The sequence below is a fragment of the Bos taurus genome, chromosome 1 (genome assembly GCF_002263795.3).
Source record: "Bos taurus isolate L1 Dominette 01449 registration number 42190680 breed Hereford chromosome 1, ARS-UCD2.0, whole genome shotgun sequence".
NCBI classification, from domain to species: Eukaryota; Metazoa; Chordata; class Mammalia; order Artiodactyla; family Bovidae; genus Bos; species Bos taurus.
In genome coordinates this window covers 76,500,075-76,522,480 of record NC_037328.1, presented here as the reverse complement: position 1 = coordinate 76,522,480, position 22,406 = coordinate 76,500,075, and the positions used below count along the sequence as shown (strand labels likewise).

At 37.4% G+C, this 22,406-nt stretch overlaps 2 protein-coding genes across 2 annotated transcripts in view; one reads left to right on the top strand and one right to left on the bottom strand.

Annotated features, from left to right (window-relative positions):
• The window catches only part of IL1RAP (interleukin 1 receptor accessory protein), a 244,081-nt gene that overhangs the window by 201,002 nt on the left and 20,673 nt on the right, over window positions 1-22,406 (top strand). The gene's annotated exons all lie outside the window — the stretch shown is intronic.
• GMNC (geminin coiled-coil domain containing) overlaps window positions 9,677-22,406 on the bottom strand; it is a 137,571-nt gene continuing 124,841 nt past the window's right edge. Inside the window, exons 5-6 of the transcript XR_009495077.1 lie at window positions 13,812-13,882; window positions 9,677-13,240 (exon numbers count right to left, since the gene is read on the bottom strand). The gene's annotated coding sequence lies outside the window, so the exon portion shown is untranslated. The remainder of the gene's footprint in view (window positions 13,241-13,811; window positions 13,883-22,406) is intronic.

Here is a 22,406-nt window from a genome sequence, read left to right as displayed (position 1 = left end):
GTGTGCATATTTTTTCCACTCCTTGGAGTATTTATAGCATTTCAATAATTCAGAACAGTAAAAAATAATGTAGATCAAATTTGTTGACCACAGTTTTATAATAGTAAAAATTAAATATAAAAAAGACAACCAAAGAACAAAAGTTTGGTTAAACAAGAGTTGAAAACTAAAATTACAAGTAACTAATTGTATAACAGCTATACTGGTCATCTCTCTGAAACTTACTGCCTATTTACTGAACATACAATAGAATCACATAGGAAAATATGTAGGAAGCAGTCAAAACAGTATTTAGAGGAAATTATTTTGCTATAAATAGATTAATTCAGAAATAAAAATGATTTAAAAAATCAACTATGCTTTCAACTTGAGAAGAAAGAGGAAAAAGACACACTTAAAGAGAGTCAAAGCCTTCATCTTGAACTTGATTTTGGGGAAATAGCAAAAGTTAACTAAGTAGGAGCACGGATTCTTATGTAACAATACTTAATTATCAATCTAACTAGGGTGACAAAAAAAGATTTTAAAGGCAAATACAGAGATCACATAGCTGTGAACAAAAAAGCTTTTTTAATGTTGAGATGATTCAGTTTCCTAATCAAAGACAACATAAAGCACAGGGACTTATTTTGATAAAATACAAAATCTTTGCCTCTAGGAAGATTAATTAAAAGGTGAAAAAAATCCTTTTGTAATCTCTTATCAGGTGCTGACCAATAGTTCAAGAAAACTTGCCTTGCAGCAGATGAAAGAATATTAAGTTTTAGTATTACCAAAGTACACAATTGGTATTAAAGTTTACAAACAGAAAACCAAAACCTGTAAGAAATACATCCAATTTTAGCTAATTAAAATTACACAAGGTAAGATTACACAAGGTAAGATTTTCACTCTCTTCCCAACTCTCTATATCTATTTGCATGTATTTAATTTGATTTTTCTTAACAATTTTGTTTAGATCACTCATGAAAATTTCATGAGACTTTAAATAGCTAGCCATCATCTTAAATTATTTTTCTTGCCAACAAATTTTGTATTAGGGACAATATGATTTATTTGACTAGTAAACCCAGGCAGAATAAAAAAATATATGCTTGCATTAAATTTAATGCTGATAACACTGAAGACATATATATTTTAATTAAGCCAACAAACTTAAAATAGCTTTTATTTACTGAAGATTAATCCAGATCACATGAACTTCAAAAGTATTTGCATTAATTTCTATATTTAAGAGACTTTTAGGAATACTTAATTCACATAAGTCTAAGTCAATTAAATGAACTCTTTTACAAATTGATTTTGGCAATACCATTTAAAAGTATAAGCATATCATGTATACATAGCAAACACCCTAGACATATATAATCATATAAAACAGACACAAAGATATATTTTTATTCCAAAATTTTAGCCATGTATCATGTATAAAAATAAAAAAATGTTCACCAGTTTATAAACAATAATTGAATCCAAATTGTGTCGTTCAACTGCTCACATGGCTAAAGTTTTTCCCTATTTTCTTTACAGACTTTTAAGACTTTTAAGATTTATATTAGTCCTTGATGAATAATGATATGAAGAGTGTAAGCTAGATTTTGGGGCAAGGGAGCTTCTGTAGCATTCTATATATTTGAAAACCTGTTTTATCCATGACATTATAATATTTAAAACTTCAAGAAACAGAAAGAAAGCCAAGTTTTTCCTTTAGGAGTTTTAGAGTATATTTAGTATATTTCTTTATTATCAGATATAGGGTAATTGTTACTTAAAATTTTTCCTCTGAATTAGGTTTTGGCTAGCATGGCCTCTGCCCTCTTTGCCATCAACCACAATCTTCCTCATTGCTTCCATCACCTTTCCAGAGTTTCATTTTTTGGTGTCTCAATCATGCTTTATCACAAGCACGTATACTTTTATTTAATCTGCAACAAAATGTCCAGATGTTCAAGCTGGATTTGGAAAAGGCAGAGGAACCAGAGATCAAATTGCCAATATCTAGTAGATCATAGAAAAAGCAAGAGAATTCCAGAAAAAAAAAAACCCCATCTATTTCTGCCTAATTGACTATGCTAAAACCTTTGACTGTGTGGATCACAACAAACTGTGGAAAATTCTTCAAGATATGGGAATACCAGACCACCTGACCTGCCTCCTGAGAAACCTGTGTGCAGGTCAAGAAGAAACTGTTAGAACCAGACATGGAACTATAGACTGGTTTAAATTTGGGAAAGGAGTACATCAAGGCTGTATATTGTCACCCTGCTTATTTAACTTATATGCAGAGTACAACATACAAAAAATGCCAGGCTGGAAGAAGCATGAGTTGGAATCAAGATTTCCAGGAGCAATATCAATAACCTCAGATATGCAGATGATACCACCCTTTAGGCAGAAAGTGAAGAGAAACTAAAGAGCTTCTTCATGAAGGTGAGAGAGGAGGGTTAAAAGCTGGCTTAAAGCTCAACATTCAAAAAACTAAAATCATGGCATCCAGTCCCATCACTTCATGGCAGATAGATGGGTAAACAATGGAAACAGTGACAGATTTTATTTTCATGGGCTCCAAAATCACTGCAGACAATGACTGCAGCCACGAAATTAAAAGATGCTTGCTCCTTGGAAGAAAAGCTATGACCAACCTAGACAGCATATTAAAAATCAGAGACATTACTTTGCCAGCAAAGGTCCGTCTAATCAAAGCTATGGTTTTTCCAATAGTCTTATATAGATGTGAGAATTGGAGCATAAAGAAGACTGAGCGCCAAAAAATTGATGCTTTTGAACTGTGGTGTTGAAGAAGACTCTTGCGAGTCCCTTAAACTGCAAGGAGATCAAACCAGTCAATCCTAAAGAAAATCAATCCTGAATATTTATTGGAAGGACTGATACTGAAGCTGAAACTCCATTATTTTGGCCACCTGATGAGAAAAACTGACTTATTGAAAAAGACCCTGATGCTGGGACAGATTGAAGGCAGGATGAAAAGGGGACAACAGAGGATGAGATGGTTGGATGTCATCATCAACTCAATGGACATGAGTTTGAGCAGACCCTGGGATTTGGTGATGGACAGGGAGGCCTAGCGTGCTGCAGTCCATGGGGTCACAAAGAGTTGGATGTGACTGAGCAGCTGAATAACAACAAGATTTGCAAAATGACACCCTATGTGCTCCAACTCATCATCCTGAGCTCCCACCTTGTCTGCTCACCAAGAAGCTGGTAGAGTAGTGGACAACGATGCATCCTTCTCTAACCTAAGCATATTTTCCAACTTTCTAACTGCAGCTTCAGCCTCTGGCTGGGCATTGGTGGTCAACTAAACTGCACATACTAGATGCCAGCCCATCAAGGCAATAATCCATTTCCATTACTTGCCACAGTGTGCTATGAACAGTTTCTCAGGGGGAAAAAAAAAAAGCATCATACCAGCTGGAGCTTTGGGGGGCATCCTGGTAATCACACAGCAAGGGCCCTCCCCACATAGAAGTCAATGGCCAATCCAGGCTTTCCCCCATAGGTGGGGGGCTCTCCAGTTGTTTCAGCCTTAGAAGCTCCCTGGGTGAAATTTAAAGTGGACTCCCCCCAACCCCCCACATAAAGGGCAAAGAGAGGCTGAAGAAAGAGGCAGACCCCTTCAGACTGGTAGAAACTTACATTTGAGGTTTGTCTTGGGCAGTCACAAGACAAGTAAATCTTCACACTCGGCCTCTAGAATCTTAAAAGTCGTAATAGGGTTGAGTCACATATACCATCCAAATAGTCTCAAGACACATAACTCTCAGGTTGTAGCCCTTCAAATAGCTTTGGCTATGGGAATGGTGGGCAGAGAGTACATTGTAAAGGCAAGAGAATGGGTGAGAAGATTGTCCAGGGTCAGTTTGCAGGTCAACCTGTGGTCATGTCCTCTAGATTGCCTCCTCCAGCAGTAATGAAAATGTAGGTCAGAGTGAGGTAAAATAGAAGTACATCATCAACAAATGATTTTGAGTGGGAGGAAATAAATATCCATACAAACTAAACTGAAAATTCATTTATGAAAGGTGTATGTTGGACACATCAAGCAAGCATGGCACATGTCTTTTATGAAAATTAAAAGATAATGACTATCAAGCTTCAGATGTTTATTTTTCAGGACCATAAGGTCAAGACCATCTCAATATACTCAAGTACAGCTTACTTTATAAAGTTTATTAGTCCAACAACTTAAATTTCATAGTACCTTTACACAACTTTTATTGTTTATAAAATGTTGTTATTCTCTTTGGACTTGGAATTAGTTCCTAATAATAGAAGTTGATGTGCAACCAAATAGCACTCAAAATTAAAAAATAACCTTTCTGGAAGTCTATTACTGCCAAGTGTTAGGAGAACTTTATTGGGAGGTGAGAATTTTCCTGTCCTTTAAAGCAGTCATTATTAGAAGATTGCTTATAGGGGATGCTGAAGAGGAAAGTTAGTTTTTAGATGGGATGGGGACTGGTGTGACCAGGTGTGCTATAAATTCCCTTCCCACGTTTAACGTTCTAATATTTGTGTTTTTCGTTTACAGTATTTACTATAGACATATTATATCAAATGATCCTTCTATTAATTGAACTTCTAAATAACTAAACAGCTCATCTGGTATACTTTCTAGTCATTTCTAAGGCTTTCAGAGATCCTACAGTTTTACTGAAAAGTAAAAAAGTAATGCATACCAATATGGTTTTTTCATGGGCTCTGGACTTTTGAGCAATGAATGGTATAGCTCATTTTGAATCTGGAGCTGCCTCTAAGAAGCTCTGCTCAGGTTTTGGTAATGAAGTCAGCATCATCCTGCACTTGTCTTCCTCCCTTCATCCCTAATGTTCTTAAGGATACCAATCCTTTTATGATTGACAGCAAGCTCAGTATAATAATATCCACTATAATACTCTCATTAACATAATGGCCCTATATGATTCTTTATATAATAATTGCTTACATTATTTAATGCTTCTTCTCTGTCAAGACTATTCTCAGTGCTTTACATATGTCTACTTATGTAATCTTCAAATTGCCCCATGATGTTGATGTTAATTCTAACTGGATTTTAAGGATAGTGAAACTGAACCACAGAAATGTTAATTAATGTACTCAGTCAGCAAGCTAGAGAGCTCTGATTTAAACTTAGAATGTTTGGAATCTAATCTCTTGCTCTTGGCTTTCATCTTTAAGATATCTTGTTTCTTTTGGAATTTCTACATAAAATAATGTGTCTCACACTTAAAAAAAAAAAGAAGTTTTTCTTTTTAAACAAAAGTAATGAATGAGAGGCAGTGAGATGGAGTGGAAAGAATATTACCCTCAGAGTCAAGACATTGGATTTCTGGTCCTAATATGAGTCTATTTAACTTTGAGTGAATAATTTAATGGCCGTTCCTCATCTGTAAAACGCAAATTGATTTAATATCTTTATTTATGTCATCCCAGACCTTTCACACATCATCTTTACATACATGATCTATCTGAGCTTTACAGAAATTCTGTTAGAAACTTGAGGCTCAGGATAGCTGTGATCCCCCATGTCAGTCCCACTCACTCTGTTGCACAGGTGATAAAGATGTTTGAACTGCAAAGCCAATGTCTTTTTCTACTATACCTTGTTGGTTTATCTCATGTACATAAAAACGTTTTTCTAATCTATAAAGTAATATGCCAATCTTAACTTTTATTATTAACGTGGCATGCAAAATGAATTGGTAATGCTTTCAGCCGAAGAAGATAGCAAAAAAGGGATAAGTTTGGAATTGATTTGAAGAAGCCAAACTACTTTATGTGAAAACCACATGCATTCTTAATTTACTTTGTTTAAATCCCGGAACAAATGCTAAACCGATGGAAGAATTCTCTGCTTCTCTGTGCTTCAGTGAATTTCTTATTTTGTAACATGAAATAATAAATGTTTGAACAGCTGCAATTATAAAGTTAAGGAACCATACAACACAGAGACACACACACATTTTTTTTTTCCTTCAAGGCTGTTGACTGAAACTGTGCCACAGAAAAGTAATCCATGAGTGATATAAATATATTTTCATTCATTTTGTTGAATCCTTTGCATGGTATAACTCTCTGTGGGAGGTTCACCTCAAGAAAGGAAAGAAAAGAAAAAAATGTGAACAAACCAGCTTTCTTGATTTATTGTCTTGGAAAAGTTTCTGAGATATTGTTCGCCTTTAGGTACATGCTTTTGCAACCATCAAGGGCTAATGGGAGGGAGTTGGGGTGAGGGCTCAGCCATGGCCTTGGCCCTTGAACAAATCTTTAGTCTCCATTTTATCTTTGTATACTTAAGAAGCATGAATAGAAGTATTTGTTATTTCTTATTTAATTTCCTATTTAAGCACTTGTGCTCTAAATATATACCATTACGCAGGTGAGCCTGAGTGTCTACTTAATCCATATGCAGTCACTGTAAATCCGTTTATTGGTTATATATTTGAAATTGGAGAACTCAATATTTGTGGTGTTCTGGGAAGTCACGTGAAAACTCACAATATGGCTTAACTTCCCTGTTGCCTGCTAGAAATAGTTGAATGGACTTGAACCTGTTCCTGCTGTGTCTTGAGCTATGCATACATCATATGATATTGTACTAAATGGACTCTGAGAAACCTAGAATATCAGATTTGGAGGAGGCTTTAGAGCGCATCATCACATTTCATAAATCAGGGAAAGAGAGCCACTATATGTATAATGTGAATAAAGGGTTTATTACAGGAATTAGAATATGGGAGGAACTGAAGAAGTGACAGTCTCCTGTGGAGTTGGAAGATCTGAGAAAAGGTCACTAACCAGTCCACCTTAATCACTGATGTGAGTGAACAAATAGAAGCTTTCAAGGGAATCCAGGATAATAGCCTGTTCAGGCTGTGACCAGGGACCACAAAGGGTGAAGCAGGAGGGGAGTTGAGTGCATTAGCTGCCTCTCAGGAAGCTCTGCTTCTGTGTAGGATCACCTTTGTGATTCTGCAGCCAAGTCCCTGCTGGGGGGCCTGGCAGTGCGGAAGGTGAACTGTAAACAGAGTAGAGGGAAATGCACATAAGCTGAGGTCTACCAGACAACACGCATCTGCTCAACACCAAGCCAGACTAGGATAGTCTCCCAAAAGTAATGGCCTGATTTCCTCTGATCTTCCAAATCTCAGGCAAGTTGCTCTTTTAGTAATTCTAGTCTAAAATCATAACAAAGAAAGGAATTCTGGGAAATTTATTCCCCAGCCTTAGTCAAGTTCAGTCAGTTCAGTTGCTCAGTCGTGACCGACTCTTTGCCACCCCATGGACTGCAACAGGCCAGGCTTCCCTGTCCATCACCTGAAGCTTGCTCAAACTCATGTGCATCAAGTCAGTGATGACATCCTCTGTTGTCCCCTTCTCCTCCTGTCTTCAATCTTTCCCAGCATCAGGGGCTTTTCCAATGAGTCAGTTCTTCGCATTGGGTGGCCAAAGTATTGGAGTTTCAGCTTCAATATCAGTCCTTCCAATGAATATTCAGGACTGATTTCCTTTAGGATTAACTGGTTGGATCTTCTTGCAGTCCAAGGGACTCTCAAGAGTCTTTTCCAACACCACAGTTCAAAAGCATCAATTCCTCAGTACTCAGGTTTCTTTATAGTCCAACTCTCACATCCATACATGACCACTGGAAAAACCAAAGCTTTGACTAGATCTTTGCTGAAAAAATAATGTCTCTGCTTTTTAATATGCTGTCTAGGTTTGTCATAGCTTTTCTTCCAAGGAGCAAGCATCTTTTAATTTCATGGCTGCAGTCACCATCTGTAGTGATTTTGGAGCCCCTCCCCAAATAAAGTCTCTCACTCTTTCTATTGTTTCCCCGTCTATTCACCATGAAGTGATGCCATGATCCTAGTTTTCTGAATGTTGAGCTTTAAGCCAACTTTTTCACTCTCCTCTTTCACTTTCATCAAGAGGCTCTTTATTTCTTCTTGCTTTCCGCCATAAGGGTGGTATCATCTGCATATCTAAGGTTATTGATATTTCTCCCAGCAATCTTGATCCCAGGTTGTGCTTCATCCAGCTTGGCATTTTGCATGATATACTCTGCATATAAGTTAAATAAGCAGGGTGACAATATACAATCTTGACATACTCCTTTCCCTATTTGGAACCAGTCTGTTGTTCCATGTCCAGTTCTAACTGTTGCTTCTTGACTTGCATACAGATTTCTCAGGAGGCAGGTGAGGTGGTCTGCTATTCCCATCTCTTTAAGAGTTTTCTACAGTTTGTTGTGATCTTAGTCAAGTTGACAAAGCACAAACCAGCACAGTGTCCAATGCTCTCATGTTGCAGGAAAGAAATTTGCTGCCTTAAGGGAACTGACCCTACCAAGCTTGATGAATTAGGTAATGACAGAATCAGAACTTGATTTAAGTTCTCTTGATTTTTGGAGCAGTTATTTTTCCCCCATTATGTCTTCTGTCTACTTTATAGTTGCTTATGTGCTACGAACATAATTATTTGAATATGGACTAAAATGTTTATAAAGGTCATTCATCAGATATTTTTATTCAAATGAATATATAACTTATTTGTGGAAAATAATAGAATTCTGGGTTTTAATTATTAATATATCAAAGATTTTGAATTTGCTAGTGTTTCTTGGTGGTAGGGAGAGGGCATTTTAGGCACATGTACTACATAATCAAGTCATTATATGGCTATTCAAAAGATTTTTAATCCAAACTGTGTTTCAAAATTATAACTATTACCAAGGAATGAAAGAACTACATAAAATCATAACAAGTGTATTTGTGATTTATTGAGAGTTTACTATATATGTCATTATGCTAAATACTTCATACCTCATATCTTTTTCTAAATGAATTTTCCTAATTTTAATATTTTTTAATAAATATGAAGTCTGATACATATAAAATTGATTAGGAAGCACAGGTAACTCTGTAAGAAAAGCCATATTGTCGTAAGAACAAGAATCATAGCTGAACATAATTTAGTTGGAATTTGGATCATAGCTTGGTTTTCAGAGTCCTTTTGAGATGAAAAAATTTTCTTTAGGGGGATTTGGTGGTAAAGGCAGTGAATGAACCTTGGGAAATATAAACAGTTACACAATTTGGCACTTGTTAAGTCTGTAAAATAAAACAGATACTGGATGTGGTCAGGGGTGGTGGTTGTAAGACAACTTGATTATTTTTTTTTTTCCCCTATAATTCTACGCTCACCATAGCCAACTCCAGTTCTCAGAAAGTTTCAGTATAGTGGGGTGAATTGACAGTTGACAACAGAGACAGGAAATGAAAGTGGGAACTTCATCAGCACATGAGCCTGAACCAGGTTCACCAGAGCAGAAGGAAGCTTTGTGATGACAGCCATTAGCGTGCCAGTTTCTGGCTTAGATTTGGACTGGTTACTCTTATGTCTCCTGTACAGTTGTCATCCTGGGATTGTCCTTACCTGTCTCCTGCATTGGATCATTTGAATCCTGTATTGAAGTAGAAGACAAAAATCAGAAGCTTTCTGAGAATGATTCATGAAAATTTTTTGCAAACTAATATATCTTCAGATTAAAATTTCAATTCAATTAATTTTCCATTTAGCTAACAAAATTTTGTGAACTAAAATATTTTTATCTCATCTTCAGATTTAATTTTCAGTTTGTCAAAATTTATGGGAACCATATTTTTATCTCATCTTCAGATTTAATTTTCAATTCAGGTTAAAATTTTAGATTTTGTATTATTGAACTAGGACTTTTGAAGGCATCGATAATTTTTTCTTGCTGCCAGTATTGTTTGTTGAGAAGTCCTGTCATTCTGAATACCAGTCATAAGCACAATATATAGTTATATTTTTCTCCTCTCTAGAAGCTTGTAAGATTTTTATTTTTCTATTCTGAGTTCTTATATTTTTCAATTAGGATTTACTATCTTTCACCCCTGACTGTTGCCTGTTCATATTAAAAGTAGGGACTCTAAAGTGGACTGGACTCTCTGAGAGCTTGTGTGGATCTTATTATCTGTGAGTCTGCCAGGACTTTTGACATGTTATCAGTTTTTTTTTCCTTGTTCTGGTCAAATTGGGGGGAAAAAAGATACTTTAATATTGTCATTCTCTGTTTAATTTTAGTGCATTAAAACATCTTTTTGGTACATTTTAAGTCTTCTGGGAGATGTGATCAATTTTTTTTTTTTTTCTAATTGGAGTGCCTTCATTACCTTGCAGAAAACTAAGATGGGCTTATATGAGTGTAGACAGTTAATCTTATTCTCGTGGAAGTGAGGTTTATGTGGTTATATGAGTTATCTATGTTCTCATAAATATTGAGTGAATAAGTCAAGATTTGAACACAAAGGAAGCTTATTTAATTCATACTGACTAGAGACTTGTAGCTCAGAAAATAGTTTCTTTGATGCTTTATGAAAATCTCTCAATTTCCTATATAGATGGATGAAGAAAGTATCAAAATATAAGGCACTTCAGTGTTAGAAATATTATTACTTAAATACGTAACTTTAATGAGACATTTCCAATCCTTTAACAAGAGAAGTGCATTCCAAGTCTATTCTGTCTCTAAACTAAAATTCAGGTTTGTGCATTTCTTTCCAACTCCTTGCTATCTTCATATCCTTCAAACACTCATGTACTCTTAGGTTGACATAGCTTAAGCTTTCTACCTGATGACTTCACATTCTTCTTGTCTACTTTTTGAATATCATACATATAGAACCTAGAAGAATATTTTTTAATGTATTATGCCCTTTCCTGCTTAAATGTTGTAAAGATTTTCCGTAACAACAGAAAGTAGAATATGAATACTTAACATGGTCCGCTGGGTGGGCATAGGGTGATTTCCACCTGTTTTTCCAACCTTTGCTTTCATTTTACTCATTATACTTCAGCCATAATGGTTTTAATTCAAATCATTGAAAGTTTCAAGATAGTTTCTATTTTAGGTATTTTATTTATCCTCTTCTCTCTGCCTGGAATATTCTTCCGATTAACATCAATCGTGGCTCCCTCAGAATCATCCCTCAGTACTCAGCTTGAATCATTTCCTCAAGAGGTCTGGTAAAGTCTATACTCCCACATGTCAGGTAATCCCTTTACACTTGAAATGTTTTAGATTTTCTACGTGTAATACTTTAGGTAAATAGAAAAATAACCTGGAGAATGAAAATTCATTTCTTTCATTGTGTGTATTTGCATTTAATGCCTGCCACAACATTTAGAAGCACATTATCAGATGAGAGGGCTTCCCTGATGGCTCAGTTGGTAAAGAATCCGCCTGCAATGCGGGAGACTCTAGTTCAATTCCTGGTTTGGGAAGATCCCCTGGAGAAGGAAAAGGCTACTCACTCCAGTATTCTGGCCTGGAGAAGTCCATGGACTATGGGTCATGAAGAATCAGACATGACTAAGTGATTTTAACTTTCACTATCAGATGAGAATGTGTTCTTACGAATTCACAAAATTAGGTGTTAAGAACCCTGTTGATATGAGACAATGAAGTGAATTTAGACAGTATCAGGATTCCTGGGCTCTGAACCAAGCTGATGAGTCACCTTGGTCATGTCAGACAGAAAAAGAATGAATGTTAGCTGTTTCTGAGGTACACGGATTGAACTGGAACAATTTGTATAGGTCTTTCTTGCTTAATTTTCTATGACCCACCATTCTAAAATTTAGGTTTACATTGATTTTTAAACATTGACAGAAATCACCATAAATTTCTTCAGAAATTTAAAGTAACACTTAAAACATGTATTTTTTGTATTTTTATTTTTGATAAGATGAAATTCCTTGAGTGGGCTCAGATTTTCTTTCATTTTTTTTTTGTTCTGCTTTCAATCCAACAATGAAATTAAAAACTGTTTCCTGAGTAAATACCAGTTACTCTGAGAGAAGCAGAGGTCTAAAATTACCATAAGAAGTGAAGAACAGAAAAAGAAAACATGGTCATTAAATGTCCATTGTATGATCAAGTAGTAGTTACTGTGAAGGACTTGAAAATGAAACATCCTCCAAACTGAGAAGAATATGTACTTTCTAAGCATGCAATTGCCAGTAACTGTGTGTAGGGACAGACTCCAAGATGGGCCACAAACTAATATTAAATTAATGACTGGAAAGAAAATTATTGATTGTCCTATTATCTTATCTGTGATATAGACACTTCAATCTGAATGAAGACACTGGTGAAGAATGTTTAGGTTTTACTTTACAGTGATTGACAGTTTTATGGGCAGTCAGATTATAATCTACTACAATCTATTAATGATTATAATAATAATCTATTATTATTATTATAATAATTATAATCTGTTAAAGACTTCTTACTTCTTACAAAACCACCATGAGAAGCTGTGCTCAAAGGAAGTCACTAATGGATCCAGATGCATCACATTTGAACTATGACTCCAGAGAGTTCTTTGAAAAACTATAAAAACAATAATACTGATTTTCAGTTCAGTTCAGTCTCTCAGTTGTCTCCGGCTCTTTCTGACCCCGTGAACTGCAGCATGCCGGGCCTCCCTGTCCATCACCAACTCCCAGAATCCACCCAAACCCTTGTCCATTGAGTCGGTGATGCTGTCCAACCATCTCATCCTCTGTTGTCCCCTTCTCCTCCTGCCCTTCAATCTTTCCCAGAATCAGGGTCTTTGCAAATGAGTCAGCTCTTCGCGTTACGTGGCCAAAGTATTGAAGTTTCAGCTTCAACATCAGTCCTTCCAATGAACACCCAGGACTGATCTCCTTTAGGATGGACTGGTTGGATCTCCTTGCAGTCCAAGGGACTCTCAAGAGTCTTCTCCAACATCACAGTTCAAAAGCATCAATTCTTCTGTGTTCAGCTTTCTTTATAGTCCAACTCTCACATCCATTCATGACCACTGGAAAAACCATAGCCTTACTAGAAGGACCTTTGTGGACAAAGTAATGTCTCTGTTTTTTAATATGCTGTCTAGGTTGGTCATAACATTCCTTCCAAGGAGTAAGCATCTTTTAATTTCATGGCTGCAATCACCATCTGCAGTGATTTTGGAGCCTAGAAAAATAAAGTCAGCCACTGTTTCCACTGTTTCCGAATCTATTTCCCGTGAAGTGATGGGACCGGATGCCATGATCTTAGTTTTCTGAATGTTGAGCTCTAAGCTAACTTTTTCACTTTCCTCTTTTACTTTCATCAAGAGGCTCTTTAGTTCTTCTTCACTTTCTGCCATAAAGGTGGTGTCATCTGCATAAGAGTTTATTGATATTGATTTTAGTATTTCATAAAACCAAAAATATCTAGATGTTGACTACTAGTGATAGTTACTAATTATAGCATTTGTTGAAACCTCATTATTGAAACTAGGACTAAGCAAATTTATAAGGACTTAAGAAAGTCATGCCACATGAATATCAATAAGCAATTGGTCTTGTTCTGCAGATGTTTTTAGTTACAAAAACTTGTTTAAAGGACAAGCTGCTGGAAAACACAAAGAGTTGTTATGTCATTAACCTCAAAGGTTAACATGTATATCGTAAGTATTCCTTAAACACTTTTATTGATAATAATTCCTTACAAACATTTTAGTGTTTTCAAAAGGCTTTCACATACACTGTTAATTATATTATAAGACATTAAACAACGCAAAAAATATCTCAATTATAGTTTTTCATAGCATGATGCTTGAGATATACAAATATGCTGCAAATATGTTTTGAAAAAATTAATTTGATTCACACAAGAATATATGACATATAGGCAAGAACTGTAATACAATTTAAAATATCTAAAAACAGCTCCAGTGAATGTACCTTACCTATTTGATACAAAGAACACAAGATCTAAATCTTCTGATGTTTTGGCTTTTAGTGAACTATAGATGAACTGCTGAGGAGGAGAAAGGAAGAGAAATAGTCAATAAAAATCTGTAAAGATGGAACTTTTCAAAGAACTCATATCTTTATTTGAACACTCTTATGTTAGGAGCTCCAGTACTCTTGCTTGGCAAATCCCATGGATGGAGGATCCTGGTGGGCTGCAGTCCATGGGGTCACAAAGAGTCGGACACGACTGAGCGATTTCACTTTCCCTTTTCACTCTCATGCATTGGAGAAGGAAATGGCAGCCCACTCCAGTGTTCTTGCCTGGAGAATCCCAGGGACGGGGCAGCCTGGTGGGCTGCCATCTGTGGGGTCGCACAGAGTTGGACACGACTGAAGCGACTTAGTAGCAGCAGCAGAGTATCTGTAGACACTTGGTCTTCATTTATTGTCTTGCATTTCTCTAACCCAAGCTGTATAAGATGGAATGCTAGGTCTAGACTCCATTATTCGCTGCTTTTTTCCCACCTTAAATGGTAGAGGCTTTCTTCTGATACAGTTCTGTTGTATTTCGATGACTGGAAAGGGTAAGACTGAAACAGTTATGTCTCAGGAACAAAGCATGCACAGATTTTGACAATCAAGGAGGCTCTATTCTATCTCTGGAATTCATTTTGTCTCACTTGTACCCAAGGCCAGTGATAATATATGAGAGAGAATGTACACTAGGTGCACATGGCATTGAAAGGCAATGGTTGTTTATGTTGTCATAACTTATTCACAAAAAACTAGGTAGCTGAGTACTTATTATGGTCAGATACTGTATTAAAGGATAGAACACCAAGATGAGCAACATTATTTAATCCAAAATATCTGCTGAACATTAACCATGTACCAGGTCTGTTGTGAGAATTCAAACATGGCTATGTAAATAATTCCTTCCCTCAAAATATTCCATATAGAAAAATTCCATAAGGATATTTCTAAATAGCAATAACTAAGCTCACTAACCTTGGATGTGGGGTATCTCTTCACAGCTGTTCCATCAAAGTGTAGCCACTGCTCCTTACCTTGGACCTGGGGTAGCACCTCTGGGCTGCTGCCCCTGACCTCGGGCGAAAGATATACCCATTTGAATGCAGAGTTCCAAATAATAGCAAGGAGAGATAAGAAAGCCTTTCTCAGAGATCAATGCAAAGAAATAGAGGAAAACAGCAGAATGGGAAAGACTAGAGATCTCTTCAAGAAAAATAGAGATACCAAGGGAACATTTCATGCAAAGATGGGCTCAATAAAGGACAGAAATGGTAGGGACCTAATAGAAGTAGAAGATATTAAGAAGAGGTGGCAAGAATACACAGAAGAACTGTACAAAAAAGATCTTCACGACCCAGATAATCATGATGGTGTGATCACTCACTGTGAGCCAGACATCCTGGAATGTGAAGTCAAGTGGGCCTTAGAAAGCATCACTACGAACAAAGCTATGGAGGTGATGGAATTCCAGTTGAGCTATTTCAAATCCTGAAAGATGATGCTGTGAAAGTGCTGCACTCAATATGCCAGCAAATTTGGAAAACTCAGCGGTGGCCACAGGACTGGAAAAGGTCAGTTTTCATTCCAATCCCAAAGAAAGGCAATGCCAAAGAATGCTCAAACTACCACACAATTGCATTCATTTCACATGCTAGTAAAGTAATGCTCAAAATTCTCCAAGCCAGGCTTCAGCAATATGTGAACTTCTAGATGTTCAAGTTGGTTTTAGAAAAGGCAGAGGAACCAGAGATCAAATTCCCAATATCTGCTGGATCATCAAAAAAGCAAGAGAGTTCCAGAAAAACACCTATTGCTGCTTTATTTATTATGCCAAAGCCTTTGACTGTGTGGATCACAATAAACTGTGGAAAATTCTGAAAGAAATGGGAATACCAGACCACCTGACCTGCCTCTTGAGAAATCTGAATGCAGGTCAGGAAGCAACAGTTAGAACTGGACACGAAACAACAGACTGGTTCCAAATCAGAAAAGGAGTACGTCAAGGCTGTGTATTGTCACCCTGCTTATTTAACTTATATGTAGAGTACATCATGAGAAATGCTGGGCTGGAGGAAGCACAAGCTGGAATCAAGATTGCCAGGAGAAATATCAATAACCTCAGATATGCAGATGACACCATCCTTATGGCAGAAAGTGAAGAAGAACTAAAGAGCCTCTTGAAAGTGAAAAAGGAGAGTGAAAAAGTTGGCTTAAAGCTCAGCATTCAGAAAACTAAGATCATGGCATCCAGTCCCATCCCTTCATGGCAAATAGATGGGGAAACAGTGGAAACAGTGGCTGACTTTATTTTTCTGGGCTCCAAAATCACTGCAGATGGCTGGTGATTGCAGCCATGAAATTAAAAGATGCTTACTCCTTGGAAGGAAAGTTATGACCAATCTAGACAGCATATTAAAAAGCAGAGACATTACTTTGTCCACAAAGGTCCTTCTGGTCAAGGCTATGGTTTTTCCAGTGGATGTGAGAGTTGGACTATAAAGAAAGCTTGAGTGCTGAAGAATTGACGCTTTTGAACTGTGGTGTTGGAGAAGACTCTTGAGAATCCCTTGGACTGCAAGGAGATACAATCTGTCCATCCAAAAGGAGATCAGTCCTGGGTGTTCTTTGGAAGGACTGATGTTGAAGCTGAAACTTCAATACTTTGGCCACCTGATGCGAAGAGCTGACTCATTGGAAAAGACCCTGATGCTGGGAAAGATTGAGGGCAGGAGGAGAAGAGAACGACAGAGGATGAGATGATTGGATGACATCACTAACTCAATGGACAAGGGTTTGGGTGGACTCTGGGAGTTGGTGATGGACAGGGAGGCCTGGCGTGCTGTGGTTCATGGGATCACAAAGAGTCGGACACAACTGAGTAACTGAACTGAACTGAACTGAAGCTCACTAACTAGCAGTAACTAAATAATCCTTTAGATCTTATTTATGATATATTATGGTTAAAAGAGTCTTCATATCTTCTTCATTTCATTTTATCTAAGAAGCTTCATTTCATCTGAAATATGCATTTTCATGTTATTGCTTTGCTCCTCTTTTGTGACACTCTTGTCTCTTATACTTCTGGAAAGAACATCTTTGCTTTCCTTTCTGAAGGTATTCAATATGGTGGTTTCTCCTCAGCCCTGCTGCTGCTGCTGCTAAGTCGCTTCAGTCGTGTCCGACTCTGTGCGACCCCATAGACAGCAGCCCACCAGGCTCCCCGTCCCTGGGATTCAGCCCTGCACGGATAAATACTGCTTGATATTAGGTTTGGTGGTCTTTATCACTCAAGCATTGTTGATCCCTGAGATTCCTTAAATGGAGAAACTAAGGAAGAAAGAGAACACTAAAGAATCTCAGCATGCTACTAACTTATGAATTACAAAGATAATTTCTCTCATCTCGGGTGTATTTATCACCCTGTCATGAGATATAGCTCTGACTATGTTTGCATACATCTTGGCTGTTGGAAGAATGTTGTTTGGGAAAGCTAATGCATTGCTTTTAATAATGTTTGGTCATCCGAGTCCCTTTGTTATAAGACACAGTAGATATTCCTGTGCTATTTACACCAAATTTCCATCACCGATGTTAAGTTATAAGTTAGGAGGCAGAGAGAAAACACTGATATCTCCAGGCTCAATTTCAAGATTATGTTCAAATAATCATTTGAACCATTTAGTACCAAGAGATGCCAAGAAAGGGCACACAGTTCCTCTTTTAATGTGTCATCTTGGGATACATGGGGATCCCTGACTGTGGTTTATAGTGGCTGTTTGAGATTAATATTTTGGTGCCTGAATTTCCCACAGTCACCTTAGGGAAAGAATGTAAGTTTCCATTCTGCTTGTGATATTTATTACAATTCTGGGATTGAATCTATTCAGTTCTTCCATCTGAACATTTGATATTGGAATGTGTCCAGCTTCTTAAGAAAAACCCTGTATGTATTCCTGGAGAAATACCACCATTTGATTCCTTCATTTAAGAAGCTTGTTTCCTTTTGGCTTCTACCATGAAATGAAAGAGGAATTAGATGCTTTATTCAGTAACTGAATTCATGTGCATATATGCTCACTCAGTTGTATCTGTTTCTTTGAGACCCCTTGGACTATAGCTCTACAGATTCCTCTATCCATAGAATTTTCCAGGCAAGAATACTGGAGTGGGTTGCCATTTCCTGTTCTAGGGGATCTTCTTGATCTAGGGATTGAACCCAAGTTTCTTATGTCTTCTGTATTGGGGTGCAGATTCTTTACCACTGCACCTCCTGGGAAATCCTAATTGAATTCAGTCTCAGTTAAATTAATCCAAACAATCAGTAGTTTTGTTTTTGTTTTTGTTTTTCAGCCAAACAGAGCATGTTAAATGGAACTCAACATTTTGGTCAAATTCTTTTTTTTTTAAACTATGCAGACAAATCTTCCATCTGTTAAGCTATTACTAGTCGGTGAACTGGTATGAATTTATTACCTGGAAAAGCCACATGTAATATTTGCACATATATAAGCTTCTAGTTAACTGAGTTTTGACTATTTGCAACTCCATGGATTGCAGCACGCCCGGCTTCCATTCAACCATCTCATCCTCTGTTTTCCTTTTCTCCTCCTGCCCTCAATCTATCCCAGCAACAGGACCTTTTTTAATGAGTTGGCTCTTCGCATCAGGTGTGCAAAGTATTAGCGCTTCAGCTTCAACATCAGTCCTTCCAATGAATATTCAGGGTTGATTTCCTTTAGGATTGACTGATGTGATCTCCTTGCAGTCCAAGGAACTCTCAAGGGTCTTCTTCAACACGATAGTTTGAAAGCATCGATTCTTCGGTGCTCAGCTTTCTTTATAGACCAACTTTCACCTCTTTACATGACTACTGGAAAAACCATAGCTTTGACTAGATGGCTCTTTGTTGGCGAAGTGATATTTCTGCTTTTTAATACATTGTGTAGGTTTGTCATAGCTTTTCTTCCAAGGAGCATGTGCATTTTAATTTCCTGGCTGCAGTCATTATCCACAGTGATTTTGGAGCCCAAGAAAATAATTTCTGTCACTGTTTTCATTTCTTTCCCCATCTATTTGCCATGAAGTCTTGGGACCGAATGGAATGGTCTTTGCTTTTTTTTTTAAACCATATAAAAAGAAAATCCATGAGAACATTTTAAACCTATGGTTTATATTTCTTTGTCCTATCTGGTCTCAAGTGTATCCATTCCAGTGAAGTGGCAAAAATCCTTTCAGAACAAATACACTGTTTCCTTCTTGTTCTGCTACTTGTATGCACAAATGTGATACTGTTAGATGAAATGCTCAGATTAGTAATACCTGTTTCCTTCCATTAAGCTGAATTTTAGTAGTTTCAGCCTAAGACAGGCAGTGCCTAGAAGAGCCTTCAGCTTTCATATCAGAACGTAGCCCATAAGACTCTACTTTGTCTTTGCCTCCTGTCCCATTTTCTTTCTGTATAAACCAAGTCTATTGCTAATGGCTGATGAGAAAAAGGTAATAGCCATCAATTGACTGCTTCTAGGAATACCTTTAACTAGCATCAAAAGACTCTTTGAAAGGGAAATGGAGTATTCCCTGTGGATTTATCCAAACATTTCCTGTGAAAGAAGCTGACACATTTTCTCCCTGCTGGATTACTTCCTTACTTATTTCCACTGCAAAGTAGTGGGGTCAATGAACTTTCTTTGTTGAGGTTTCACCCAGGAGAGTCTTTTTTTTTTTCCTTTCCTTTTTCTTTGTTTTTTCTTTTTCTTTATCACAAAGAGAGGCAACATATGTGAGGACAATATTTTGAGACTAATGTAAGCTTAGTTTTTTTTGCCCAGTTGTGCTATTAAAGAACACTTAATCTCCTAAATGATCCTCCAAATTCCTTTTCTACTGATAATTGACAAGTACCAGAAGGAATTCTGATGACTACAGCACAGATATAATTACAGAAAGAGAACCATCAGCTCATTGACTTGCATGTTATTTGATGGAACACTCAAATACATCAGGCAGTCAATCATATTTTAAACTGTCATATTTTAGTAAAATCAATGTGTCATACAATGACAATAATAATGATAGATAAAATATGTGACCCCACTACATGCTGTCACTGTACTGTGTGCCCTACCTACATAATCTCCTTTAATCACAAATGAATATTATGTGGCAAAGTATTATTGATCTATTTTACAGATGAGGAAGATGGGAGTCAAATAAATTAGTGATAATAATAATAAATAACTATCTAATGCTTATTATTTGCTAGGATCTGGTTTTAAGAACACAATCATATTAATTCATTTAATCTACAGTAAAATCCATTGAATAGATATTATTGTTAGTCTCAATTTTTAGGTGAGGAAATAGAGGCAAAGAGAGGTGAGTAAATTGCTCTGTCTCAGTGAAGAAGAGGTGGACATGGGACTGAATTATTGCTTTTGGGTTTCCCAAATCATACTCTTACCACTGTGATGCACTGACTCAGCTTCTCTACACGCTTAATTACTCAGTGATTTAGAACAGTGTTGGGCCTTGATTTCAGTCTCTGTGCTCTTGATCACTGTCTAGTCTACTTCCTCTCATTCACTAAATACACAATCAGTGAGCTATGTGCAAAGCTTTGTGGCTCTGTTGCACATGCCTGTGATGGCAGAGTATAGAGAGAGAGTCTCTGCCTTTGAAAATCTTACTTTTTGGAAGTGAAGCTGCTTACTGTCTAATTAAGAAGCTTACTAACCTCATTAATACAAATAATAACCTCTCCAAGGATCTTTCTGGAATCATTAGAGATCTCTTCATTATGACTCCTATAACTTCAACAACTGAGTGAGCCAAGAGGTCTCCCATTCAATACATTAATGGGGTTTCTTTTTGAAAGGAACAGATTAGTAAGAGGTAAGCTCTTGATAAGGGCTTCCCAGGTGGTGCACTGGTAAAGAATCTGCCTGCCAGTGCAGGATTAGATCTGTGGGTTGCGAAGATCCCCTGGAGAAGGAAATGGCAACCCATTCAAGTGTTCTTGCCTGGAGAATCCCATAGACAGAGAAGCCTGATGGAATACAGTCCATGGGGTCTCAAAGAGTCGGACATGGCTGAGGACATAACAAATTGTTCTTAAAGGTGTTCCCCCTTACTAAGGAGAGGCATATCAGGACTTCCCTGGTGGTCCAGTGATTAGATCTCTGGGTTGGGAAGATCCCTTGGAGGAAGGCATGGCAACCCATTCCAGTGTTCTCGCATGGAGAATCCCTACGGACAGAGAAACCTGGCGAGCTACAGTCTTTGGGATTGCAAAGAGTCAGACAGGACAAAGCATGTGCTTGCATGTGCACACGTGCGTGCACGTGCGCGCGCGCACACACACACACACACACGTTACAATGCAGAGGATGAGATTCAGTCCCTGGTTGGAGAACAAGATCCTGCAGGCTGCAGAGCAGCTAAGTCTATACACCACAACTAGCGAGTCCAGGCACTACAACTAAAAATATTACATGATGCAAGGAAGACCCAACACAGCCAAAAAATAAACATTAAAAAAAAGAAGAAACAAATCCCCAAACCAATAGCTGGACAATGAAAAGAATAAACCTCCTGTGGAAAGTAATACCAGCTTTCAAGTGTCAGCTTCTTGCTTTTCTAGGTGAGAAAATCATGATGTGACATAAAGGTATTAATGACAATGAGCCCACACTATAATTCAAGTATTTTATGGTTCCCAAATATTCTCTGTAAGAGATGTAGTATTCTGAAGGAAATATATATAAATTTTTTTCTGGAAACACAAAATAATATTGAGAGAAAAGCAGAAAATAGGTTTTGGAAAGAATAATACCTAAAAGTTTTGCTAAGTTTATGATTAATAAGACCTTAAGTTTCGTAGAAAATGAAACTAAACCAGAAGTAAGATCCCAAGTTCAAATCCACACTTAGATTTTAATATTCATTCTTGTAGGCACAATATTAAAAATAACGGAGTGGGTTGCCATTTCCTTCTCCATGGGATCTTCCCAGCTCAAGGATTGAACCAAAGTCCCCTACATGAGAGGTGGATTCTCTACCACTGAGCCACCAGGGAAGCCCATTGCTATAATTAATGGACTTTATTTTTGCTAAAGAAGTAAAGTAAAAAAACTGTGTGACATGTTCTCACAGTCTTTCTCCCTTTGGTTAACAGCAATCTCTTCCCTTTCTAACCTCCTACAGGTCATACCACTCATCTGGACCATCATATACTATTATATACTGGGCTCTAGATTATGTCATTTTATTCAACGTTACTGGGAGAAGGTGATGGCACCCCACTCCAATACTCTTGCCTGGAAAATCCCATGGACAGAGGAGCCTGGTAGGCTGCAGTCCATGGGGTCGCTAAGAGTCGCACATGACTGAGCAACTTCACTTTCACTTTTCACTTTCATGCATTGGAGAAGGAAATTGCAACCCACTCCAGTGTTCTCGCCTGGAGAATCCCAGGGACTGGGGAGCCTAGTGGGCTGCTGTCTATGGGTTCGCACAGAGTTGGACACAACTGAAGCGAGTTAGCAGCAGCAGCAGCA